Here is a 12,588-nt window from a genome sequence, read left to right on the forward strand (position 1 = left end):
TATGAATTATTTCTCAAGCTCAAGCTGACAATATCTATCTGCATATATTCACATATTATTCATTTTTAAAATTAAGATATTAAAATGATATGTATAATTGATTTATTGAAACATTTTTACATTATAAAGTTACAATTGTGTTTTAACTTAAATGTTTTATCTATCTTCATTTTAATGAGTTTTTCAAATTTAGAGCTGTGCTCAGATAACAGAATTTTATTTATTTTTTCTGATTATTTCGAAATTGTATCAATTTATATATATTATTTAAAGTATGCACAATTCTTGCTTTTTTATTTATTTGGTTGAATAAGAGCTGTGCTCTTTAAAAAATAATAATATATTTTTATTTCCTGAACTGAGATTTATTTGTATTATGTTACTTGCAAATTTTTTAATTGGTTTAATATATTTTATTTTGCTGTGAAGAGAGCTGCAAAATTATATCTTAGAGAGAATCATATTTCTTGCAATAAGACAACACCCTCAAAAGAATTTTTAAATGATAAGCAATACATGTAACAATGGTGTGGTAGTGATAAGATTGATTGTATGTGATGTGCAATCTAAAGAGTGATCTATTGTATGTCTTCAATTACTGTCAGAAATCATTATTTCGGAACTAATGTTATGGTTCTAAAATATTACCCAAAGTATTTATCTGTGAAACTTGCCCATAAATGTTTAATATGTATCATTTTTGGGTGAATTATGGTCATCTCTGTTCATGTATAGTGTTACAAATAGGTGGGATGAGGATGAGAAGGCAATGTTTTAGATTGAACTTTGATGTCCCATAAGGAATTCATAACTCATGTGAATTTCATTGATTCTGTTATTTGATATGCAATTATTAGAGCAATAATGAATATTTCAGTAACAAATTTGTAAATAGAATAGAAATTCACTGGAAAGAATATATATATATATGGGATATACTCTTTTTTTACATAAACTGGATTAATATGTGTAAGATGTACTGAATCCATCCAACAATTTTATTTGAAAATAATTCTTTTATATTAGTCATGTGATCATGCTTACCCGCATTTTCTATTGTTAGAATTAATATCTAATATTAAAAAAGAATATGCACAGTCAATTAATTCATGTCATATCATGGATGGAGATTAAAAGAAAATACCATAGGTTAAGAGATTAATTGGAAGTACTGTTGCAGATGTATGGGTTTTGAAATACTCTTAATTTGAAGTATTCAACTAATTTATCTTTTTGAAAAAAGAATTCAAAACAGCATTTACGAAATAATTAGAAATAAAGACTGTGCTATGCATATAGTTTAAAAATAATTAACTGCCTATGCTGAAATCAAAATGTTTCTGGAATCGATATAGAGGGTGAAGGAAGAATCCTGATTTGGCATGAAAGCAAACACGGGTCTATACAGATTGGCAGCTTCTGAATATTTAGCTCGAATTGAAGTTTTATTGATCATTGGATTTTAAAATGTCAGCTGTCAAACATATAGGAATCTGATAGTATTGAATTTTGTGATTTATTTTCACTTTTGAAAATGAGATACTGAAAAAATAAACATTGGTCCAAAAAATAATTAAATAAAAACTGAAACATACTCTAAGATTTGAAATGCATAAGTAAATGGAAAGTGATATTTTATTTCAAGTTATCATTTCTTATGAATTTATCCTATAGGCCTAAAGTGTGACTAAAATGTATTGCTGTAAAATTGTTTGCTTACAAGGCTGCCTGGTGCAGATATCTAAAAAATAAGTGAGAAATGAGTGGTTTTTGCTGTTTGATAAAGCCCCTGCACATTTGGTATCTTACATTTAAAATTGCTTAGCCAATAGTAATGTTACTGCTCTTAAATCCCATTATAATTATCTGTTCTCAGACTAATTGTTTCTCCTGAGGCTAAAAATGATGAGAAATTGCTAATTATTATTATTATTAAGGAAATTGTGACACATGGGATTAGGTTGATAACAACACTCTCATTTATTGGATTCCAGAGATAATTTCTATCACCGTACAAACTTTGAGTCAAATTGAAGAAAGACAGTGCTCTGAAAGCAGTGTAACCCACGTTAGTGCCTTTACAATAAATAATTTTAAAATTCATTCCTCCGGTGCATTGATTGTAGTGGTGTATTTAAGTACTTCAACTTTTACTGTAGCTATTAATTTCAAAAAGCAAATATGAAATATTTATCTTCAAAAGATGATTTCTTAAATCTCAGATGTTAAATGTTTGGAAGAAAAAGTAGTTTTACTTAAAATTAATACTTTGTTCCATATTTTTTCCTCTCCCCCTCCCCTGAATTATTAAAGTATATTGTAAAGTATTGGGTATTATTTGCAACAAAAGAACAGTCAGTTGATGTTTCCTTTACAATTTAATTCATTTGTTAGAAATTCTATTTTTAAAGGGCTTAAAATGCAATGTTCTTCATTAAAAGTGAAGTGAATAATTTTGAACCTGATATTGATCAAATTAAGCTTTTTAAATCTAACAAATACTTCACTGTTGCCCTATATAATTTTCTGGATAAACTTCACCAATGTATTTCTTTAAGTCTTAAAATTTTTTATTCATTTGCTATGTAAAAGTACTTTATAAAGATTACTTCTTGATTTTTGTCCTCATTTATTTAAAATAGGATAATATTCAGGTCTAAAATCTTCAATAATTGAAATTTTAATGCAAATCATCTTTTTGTGCCCATACAATTAGATATTCAAAATTCCTTTGCACTGTCACATTTCAAAATCGATTAGTTTGCTGTTATATAGCATTAAATATGAGTTTAGATTGCTTGAAGTTAAATGCATATGTTTATTTACATGCATGACATTTTCCAGGAGTTGAAACATCTTTTTGGTTTTTATATGTTTTGTGTTGTTCTATGCCAGTTAAAATTTGTAATGTGTTTACTGGTCATTTTTTGTTTGTCTTGTCTGTGTTCTGTGTTAATTTATTGCTTTATATGTATGTATAAATTTATTAACTTACAAGTCTTAAAAGTGCATGTCCCGTGAATTGCTTAAATTATATGTTTTAAAATGTGCTAATTTGTATAGTAAAATTCTAAAAAGTGCTTATTTTGTACAATTTCTACTGATGCAATATGCCATTTCTGATTAAAAATATTTATTAGAAATAAATTAATTTCACTTTATTTATATATTGTATGAATTGTATTATATAGATTTTTTTTAATGTCTTCGAGATATATGGTGATCAATAACTTTGGTTTGTAAGAATGAGTGTGTGCTTGTATAAATGGTTTTAAAAATGATTGTGATCCATCTTAAAATGTCAAGAAAACCTTTATTCATAATGAAATGATTTATGAGTTTTTCTATGTTGTCAAATCAACTTGTGAAGCTCTAGCAAATTGCTCAAGAAATATTGTTCCCAAAATTTTCTCACATTTCATGTTTTTTATTCTGTAGTAAATTTTCCTGCCAAGTAATTCTGAAAATCATTAAAAGTAACTGTGATATCATACTGCACACAATGAAATTTTACTTCTACATATAATATCAATAATGTATTAGATTTAAAATTTATGGGATGAATACTCCTCATTAAGATGATTTTTTATAGTAATTTTAAATATATAGCATAAGTATGAAGCTTTGCATAACAATACCTTTTTTAACTGTTTCCCCCCTGTCTAATGCAGACTTAGCAGTGATGTTAGTTCTCTTGTCATACTCGGAGAGTGGGGGAACCTAAGAATCTAATCTTAATTTTGTATATCATTCTAAATCTGTTGTATTGAGAAAAGATTTTGTAATGCAAAAACTATATCAGATTGTAAGAATTATTTTTGAACCGGCATTCTACTCCTGAAACTTTGAATTTTAGGAACTATGGCATAATTTAATGTGTATCAGTTATTAAATTTCCTGTACTATCAAGACTTGAAACATTATTCACAAGTTAACTGTTATTAATTGGACCGTTACAGAAGTAAGATTCTGTTGATCCTTTTTTTTCCCCCTCTTATTTTCATATTTAGTAGAACAACAATAATGCTTTATTCTCCTACTAAAAGATAAACTGTTCTTCAAAAGTAACGTATTCTCCCAAAATTTAGACTTGTTTTATTTGGCATACCAGTAGGAGGCAAAATGCTCATATGTAAATAAATATACTAAAAGAAATTACAATAAAGGGCCTTGGACATATCCACTCCCTTAATTTTCCTCCAAATTTATGAATTAAAAAAATTGTAATTACATTTTTTTTTTTTAATCTATTTATTCCCTTTTTTTTGGTTTGATCAAAATGATTATCAGCCAGAATTCAGTAATAACCTCAAATAACTAGATTATATTCTTCATACTTACAACTTTTTAAAAAAATCGATGTAATATTTTTGTAATATTCAGTTTTTGCTCAAGCAATACATGTGAAATGTGCTGCATCAGTCATATGAATTGACTGTGTAATAAAAATATACTACCCTAATTCATCTATAATGTTAAATGTCAATGGTACACCACACTTAAATCTATAATACTGATGTGTTATATATCTAAGAAATAATGTCAGGCAGTTGTTTATAAACATTGCCTGAACTATATTTCATTTATTGTTTCTAGCCAGATTTCTGATAAACTTAAGCTGAGGTTAATGTTCAAATTTCCATTTTAAATAATGGAAGTACCCAACAAAGATTCAAATAGTGCCTTGCCTTCAATATAAAAATCCCTTCACCTTTTTATTTTCCCCATCAAATTATATAAATGTTTAACTATCCAATTTATAAGAAATTTATTTAATATACGTTACTTAAAATAGGTTATTTTAGTACCCTCTCCTTCCGAAAAATGCAAATAAGAATCAGTTGAAGTTTGTAAAATGGTATTGTTACAAAAGCTTCTAATCAAATCATTATTAATTTCTTGACATTTTTAAAAATTTATATTTTAACTTGTAGAAAACAAGAATTTGTGAATGTACTTGAATGAAACATTATTTGCTTAAAGATGCACATATGTGTTCAAAGGTTTTCTATGAGTATAAAGCAAAGCAATAATTTTAAACTTTATAAATGAAATACCAGCTTAATAACCTTAGGAAATGCATCATTGCATTTATCTACTTGTGTTGTTGGAAGATAATTGCATAGCTTCCAGGTAATGTGCACTGCCAGAATTTTCTTTTAAACATGTGTTGAGTTTAGGAAAGATTAAATGAATTTTAAATCATATGTGCTTAATGGAGTAAAACTGTGAATAAGGTATTTTTATTCTTATTTTTTATCAGTGTTTGAAAATCTTGCATCTAAATTGCAAAATCATGATAAAAAGTATATGTCCTATAAATATTGATAAATGTTACCCGATGATTATAATATCACATTGTGTCTGTAAAGGTGAGGACTTGTTTGAGTCTACCTGCAGTTTCCTTTTACTTTGTTTTTAAATTAACGGTTTCTGATTATATTCATTTTTATTTTTAAACAAGCTTTTCATTTCCTTGTCTGGTTATGGTTTCATAACTTTGTTCCTGTCTCTTTTTATTTTTTAATGAATTCTCCCTCTTATACATTTTTTTAAAATTTATTAGATTTCATGTAAATTTAAACTCCTGATCAGTCATTCAAAAGAAAAACTCGAAGATTTAAGTTGTTATGTTTAAATTTGTGCGTATGCTGTGTAAATAATTGAAAAGAAAAACTGTATATATTTATACATATATACTTTTTTTTTAATATTGAATATTGTTTGGTGAAAATTTCATTTCTAGATTGTCATTGTGAATTTTCATATCGTGGAAATTTTCTTTTCACCTATACTTCTAAGAATTAATATATGTATGATTTTGCAAATGCATTCCTTATTAGTGCTTATTATTTTGTATTTAAATTTTGATAGGAGCCACACTTAGAACATTCAATGTAGAGCAAAAAAGTATAATATAAAATCTTAATAGATGTTTGAGATGAAATGATGAAATCAGTATTTATTTGTGAAATTTTTTAAAATATAAATATTTAAGATAATATCATTCAATTACTTCTTTAAGATATCTAAATTATGATAAGGCTTAAATTTATAAGCTTCTGGTGAATATATTTATCATGATCATCATATTATCTAAGTGTGTGTGCCAAACTTCTCATATCTGTATTATGCTCTAAAACATGTTCAAAATATTTTATTTGGAATTGTTTTTCTTATGTTTAAAAAAAATTGGAGAAATTTTAAATTAAAAAATCCAAATATCTTTGTAGTTATTAAAGTGTCTTTTTTCTTCTGATTATCATTTGAAGTATCTTGTATTAGGTTGCAATACATTTTGAAAAAAAAAAAATGTATTTCATGTTTTGAAAGAAGTATTGTACTTTTTTCGTCCAATTGTTATATCATGACTTTTTAATCTGCAGTTGTCATGATTGTTGAATGGGCATTATAATTTTTATTTCGATTGTAAATAAATGATGTATAAATATTATTATAAACAATAGCAGTTTCCTTCTGGCAACTAAAGAAGACCTTGTATTTTATTTTTTTAATGGTACATTTTTGTCTGCATGCTTATCTGTGAATGCTAAATTTTTTGTAATGCATTTGTGTCTGAAATCTATACAATTTTACTATTAATCTGCAGTTTTGTTAGGATGATTGATTTTTGGTTTTGGTCTCTTAGAACTTGCAAGTGAAATAAGGTAAACCCTACTAACTTATCAAATAGGAAACCTTATCAATTATTTATTACTTTGTGAGGTATAGCTACTCAAAATCCTTATTCTCTTTCTAATAATAGAAGTCATGTTTGTAATAAGTGTCTTAGTTTCTAAATAATTTTAAGAATTTCTACAATTTAGTATTTCTTTATTTTTAATTGAAAAATAATGCAATACGATAAAATAATCATATCATATTGCATTGGGAAGATACAGAACCGCCTTCTTTTTCCCTATATTTTTGTTAGATAGAAACTAAGAAACTCATTATATATTTGTTTTGATGATATTTCATTTCTAGTAAAAATGAATGTCTTTGAGTACAAGTAAGCCTTGCCGTGATATAAATATAATTATAATATTTTTAATCAACTATGCAATTATGGTTTAGCAAACTATGCAAACTAGTTTCCATGATCTGTTTAGGTCTCTCAAATGCATTTCAGAATGTGTACAAGTCAAATGAAAAGTGTGGTTCTTTATGTTAATGTCTTTCAGAATTTTTCTGTACATACGTTTCATGTACCTAATATTATTGTTTCTGTTCCATTTTCCTAAATAAAGTTTATTTCATTTAATGTGGTACTTTTATTTCAGATTGTTTGATATGTATTCAAATATGCTGAATCGAAGAAAAAGTTTGCTGTCTTCATTTTTCTCATTAAATAAGTTCATTTTTGTTTGTCTCAAGGTATTCACCATCAAATTAATTGTTTGTTTCGAACTCTTAATCCAGAAGATGTTAATTTATTCATATTAATAACTTATTCTGTAAATCCTTCGGGCGTCAAATGCCTGATGGCATATTTACTATTTCGGGAGCAGTTCAAACCTTGATTTTTCTAAAGAAAAGTCATCACTTTAAATCCATCGGGATCAAATGTGTTCTAGAAGATGTGTTTATTAGAGGTGGGTGCCTGTTATGGTATCGTCTTGTGAGATCCGTCATAAAATAACCCTTCAAAACATGCCGTAAATATATAAACCTTTCAAATTTGAGATTTAATTTTCTTATGTTTCTTCAACGTTTTTTTTAAATTTCAAAACAAAAAAGATATTGTTATTTATTCGGTTAAAAAAAATATTTGATTGCTTGCTAACTGAGAACAGCAAGTTTTGAGTAAACTTAAGAACCACTAGCTGATTTTGTTGCTTGCAATTATTGTAATTCGACGAAAAATGACCAAGTCAAAGGAAATATAAGGCAATGTCTTTTTGCTGTTTTGTAATACATCTGTAACAGAAAAAAAATCGCGTAATTCAATGTATTGTCAGTATAAAATAAATTCTGCTTATATATTAACATTAACAATTTTTTTCTGTTACTGTGGTGACATTTTGAAACAGCAAAAACGAATTATGTAGGGTTTTTTTTCCCCCTTACTTGATGATTTAACAATTTATATACAATATGTTTTTGAAATAATTTATTACCCTTTATATGTTGGCTGTGTTTGTATTTTGTTGGTACGTTTCATTGACAAACATTTTTTCCTGTAGTAGAAATTTAAAAGATTATGTCAAAGGGAATATGGTGCAGCCGATATGTTTTTTAATTTACCTTTGATGAAACATATTCCTGTAAAATTTACTGTGTAATTGAGATGCATCATTTGATAATTACTAAGGAAAAAATTGCTTTCGTCCGCCGTTTTATAACTGTAAAATTGGTTTATATAGCAGCGGTTCCCAACCTCAGGATCACGGAATGGAGGTGTTCGACCATTCAGCGTAACGCGAGGAGGTCGACAACGCGTAAATAAGACAACCGGTGTCAGAGGAGGCTGTTGCATCGATTCTTGCTTTTACAATGGCAGGTTTTCAAGATTTAAGTGATTTTCAACGGGGATGAATCGTCGGCGCACAAGAGATAGGGCACAGCATTTCCGAACTAGAAATGAAATTTGGATTTTCGCGCATGGCCATTTCAAGGGTGTACCGCAAATATCAGGTTTCCAGTAAAACTTCAAATCTCCGACAGCCGTGCGGCTGGGAAAAGACCTTCACAGAATGGAATCATCGAAGGCTGAAAAGAAGATGGTCGTTCAAAACTTCCTCAAATTGCTGCGGATTTGAATGCAGGCTCATCAACAAGTGTCAGTGCACGCACTGTGCAACATACCCTAATTGATATGGGCTTTCGCAGTCCCAGACCATCTGGTGCACCATTGTTGATTCATAGGCACAAAGCTCTACGTCTTGCTTGGGCTTGCCAACACCGTCATTGGACTCTTAATGATTGGAAAAACGTTGTCTTGTCTGACGAGTCACGTTTCCAATTATTCCATGCGGATAGCCGTATACGGTTGTAGAGAAAACCCCATGGATCCCTCATGCCTACGAGGAACTGTTCAAGCTGGTGGAAGCACCGTGATGGTATGGGGCGTCTGCAGTTGGCATGAAATGGGACCGTTGATAGGTCAGCGGTTCGTTAACGTCCTTTCTGACCACTTGCATCCATTCATGTCCTGTGTCTGACAAATGTGGACAATTCCAACAGGATAATACGCCATCACTCAGGTCTACAGTAGTTACCAAGTGGTTTGAGGAGCACACTTCTGAATGTCGTTTCTTCTCTTGGTCACCTAATTCCCCTAACATGAACATTATCGGGCATATCTGGGATGTTTCGCAACGTGCTGTCATTAGGAGATCTCCAGCACCTCGCACTCCCATGGCCTTATGGACTGCCCTGCAGGAAGCACTGTCTGCAAAATATCTTCACAAATTAGTTGAATCTATGCCGCGCCGTGTTGCTGCACTTCTGCATGCTCGTGGGGACTCTACACGATATTAGATTGGTGCACCAGTTTTTCTGGCACTTCATTGTAAGTTCAGAATTAGAAATTGCAATATCGGAACAAAATTTCAATACCGGTATTCGGTATTTTTTAGATCTTAATACCGGTTTACAGGTGTTTCTTTGTTTTATTTGCCAGTTTTATTAGAGAGTGTAAATATCACAAAAAAAATTGTAACTTATTAATTATAACAGTATATAAAGAATCACAAAAAAGTAAAGGAACATCTTATGTATTTAAATCACAAAAAAGTGTAAATATCACTATTCAGTCTGTGGCACTATTACAAATTTTTGAAATGTGATCTGAAAAAACATAATGCATTAATTGTACTGTAATTAAGCCTGAAAAGTAATTTTGTGAAAAAATTACCATCTGTCGAAAACGCTTTTTCGGCATCTACGCTCAATGGTGGTACTGTTAGCAATGCGCGATATATTTTTTCCAAGTATTTACCTCTAAATACCTCATCGTCAAATAAATTGATTTCTCGTTGGATGGTTTTGGATAAAGCTGATTTCTGTATTGTATTTTGGTCCGTTGAAATTTTTTTATTTATCGCTAATTCTAATTTTTGTTCAAGAGACAATTCCTTTTCATTATCGACATTAGTGTCATCATAATCTTCGATAACTGAACCGAATTCTTCTGAATGTGGATAGGTTTGTAGGTAAGAAAATTTACTATAAACTTAATCAGATTTGAATTGGTTATTTTCTTTTTTTCATTTTCATTTTTAAAATCATTATAATTATCTAAATACCATAAGACATTTTCTATTTCGGTATGCCTTTCTTCTGTACAATTTTTTGATGTAATATATAATTCTTCAGATAGTGATGTATGCTGTTCTTTCAGTGACTGCAACATGTAATTTATTGTTGCATTAGCTGTTAATAAATTAGAATCTCTCCGACATAATGCCTCAATAGTCAATTTTACTGGAAGTAGAGCTGATGCAGTTCTGGATATTAAGTCGAATTCACTATCTGAAAAATTAATTTACAGATTTAAGTCGGTTATTGGTTGGATTGGATTTCTCAGTTTCAAAAGTCATTCCATCATTATTAGTAAACTGTTCCAACGTATTTTAGAATCTAATATTAATATATATTCTGTTTTATTTTCAGTTAGTATACAGGGTGTTTTATAAATAATGGGAGTAACTTTAAGGGTGATACTACACATCAAGACGAGTAATAGTAAATAGGAAACCAAGTGTCCCAAACGTCTTCCGAAGGAAATAGACGCCATCAAAGTTTAGGGCCCTAAATTTCAAATGATGATAAAAAACGGGAAAATGGATCGATTCATTTGCGGTTTTCGCTAAAATCATTCTTTAAATTAGTATTTTCTTTAAAAAAAATTTTAAAGACAAAGTTTAAAAAATGCCGATAGAGGGCCCTCTAGATTTTGGAGTTCCGAACAACTACTTTTTACCAGTATTTTTTATTTTGTTAAATGTTTACTAAAGCTTATACTTTAACTTAAATTTTGAGCGCAAAATTGAAACCATCGGGAGCGGTTAGAATAGTGCAGAGGCGCGACGATTGTACGGAGAAAAGTTTCCCAACAGGCGGTTGCCCAATGATAAAACATTTGTGCGCTTGCACAGACAATTGTGTGAGACAGGATCCTTTTTTGGTGCACGTTCAAATGCAGGCTGTGCGAAGTCTAACAGAACGGTTGCTGTGGAAGAAAAAATTCTGAATATGGTGGCTGATCATCCAAATACAAGCACGCGAGCAGTGGCTAGTCAAATTGAAGTATCACCCTCCACGACATGGCGAGTACTAAAGGATGAAAGTATGCATCATTTTCATGTCCAACGAGTCCAGGAACTGACTCAAAAGGATTTTCCTCGTCGAATGGATTTTTGCTCGCTGGTATCTGCAGAAGAACACCCTAAATCCCGATTTTGGTGCAACTGTGCTTTTTACAGATGAATGTACATTTACACGTGAGGGTACATTTAACACCCACAATTCCCACCAATGGGCAGATGTAAATCCACATGCATATCAGCGACGATTTTCCATAAATGTTTGGGCACGAATAATTGGTGACCATCTACTTGGACCTTATCTTCTGCCAGAACGCCTGGATGGAAAAAAATATCTTACCTTTCTGCAATAGTTGCTGCCAGAAATGATGACGGATGTTCCCCCTCGTATCCGGCGAGTAATGTGGTTCCAGCAGGATGGAGCACCAGCTTATTATGCGCCAGAGGTGCGAAATTATCTAAACGCAATCTTTCCAAATCAATGGATTGGGCGAGGTGGTCCTGTCCCTTGGCCAGCGCGATCGCCCGATCTTTCATGCCTGGATTTCTTTTTGTGGGGGCACCTGAAGAATCTTATGTATAAGACTCCTATCGAATCTGCAGAAGAACTCGTCGCCAGACTTTCGGCCGCTGCAGGGGAGGTGCGCGATTCTCCTGGCGTGTTTCAAAGGGTTCGTGAATCCCTTCTTCGCCGTTGTACCGCATGCATCGCCTCTAATGATCAGTGTTTCGAACAGCTATTGTAATCATTTATAATTAAACTTTTTTTATAACGTAAATGTTCTTTGTTTTCTTTTTTGTCTCTTAAAACGAAATCTCTTTCAGCGCCCTCTATCACCTTCGGGTTAAAATTACGACTATGATTTCTTTGATGAATGTTGTTTGTTTTGGTGTTTTACTATCACCTATTAAAGTTTGCTTCATCATTTATTATTTTGCTCATTAGATACAAGCGTTTAAAATTTAACCCCCTGAACGCGGTTAAATTTGCGCCACTTATCCGCTCCCGATGGTTTCAATTTTGCGCTCAAAATTTAAGTTAAAGTATAAGCTTTAGTAAACATTTAACAAAATAAAAAAAAAAATACTGGTAAAAAGTAGTTTTTCGCTACTCCAAAGTCTAGAGCGCCCTTTATCGGCATTTTTTAAGCTTTGTCTTTAAAAATTTTTTTAAAGAAAATACTAATTTAAAGAATGATTTTAGCGAAAACCGCAAATGAATCGATCCATTTTTCCGTTTTTTATCATCATTTGAAATTTAGGGCCCTAAACTTTGATGGCGCCTATCTCCTTCGGAAGACGTTTGGGACACTTGGTT

The sequence above is a fragment of the Argiope bruennichi genome, chromosome X2 (genome assembly GCF_947563725.1).
Source record: "Argiope bruennichi chromosome X2, qqArgBrue1.1, whole genome shotgun sequence".
Classification (NCBI taxonomy): Eukaryota; Metazoa; Arthropoda; class Arachnida; order Araneae; family Araneidae; genus Argiope; species Argiope bruennichi.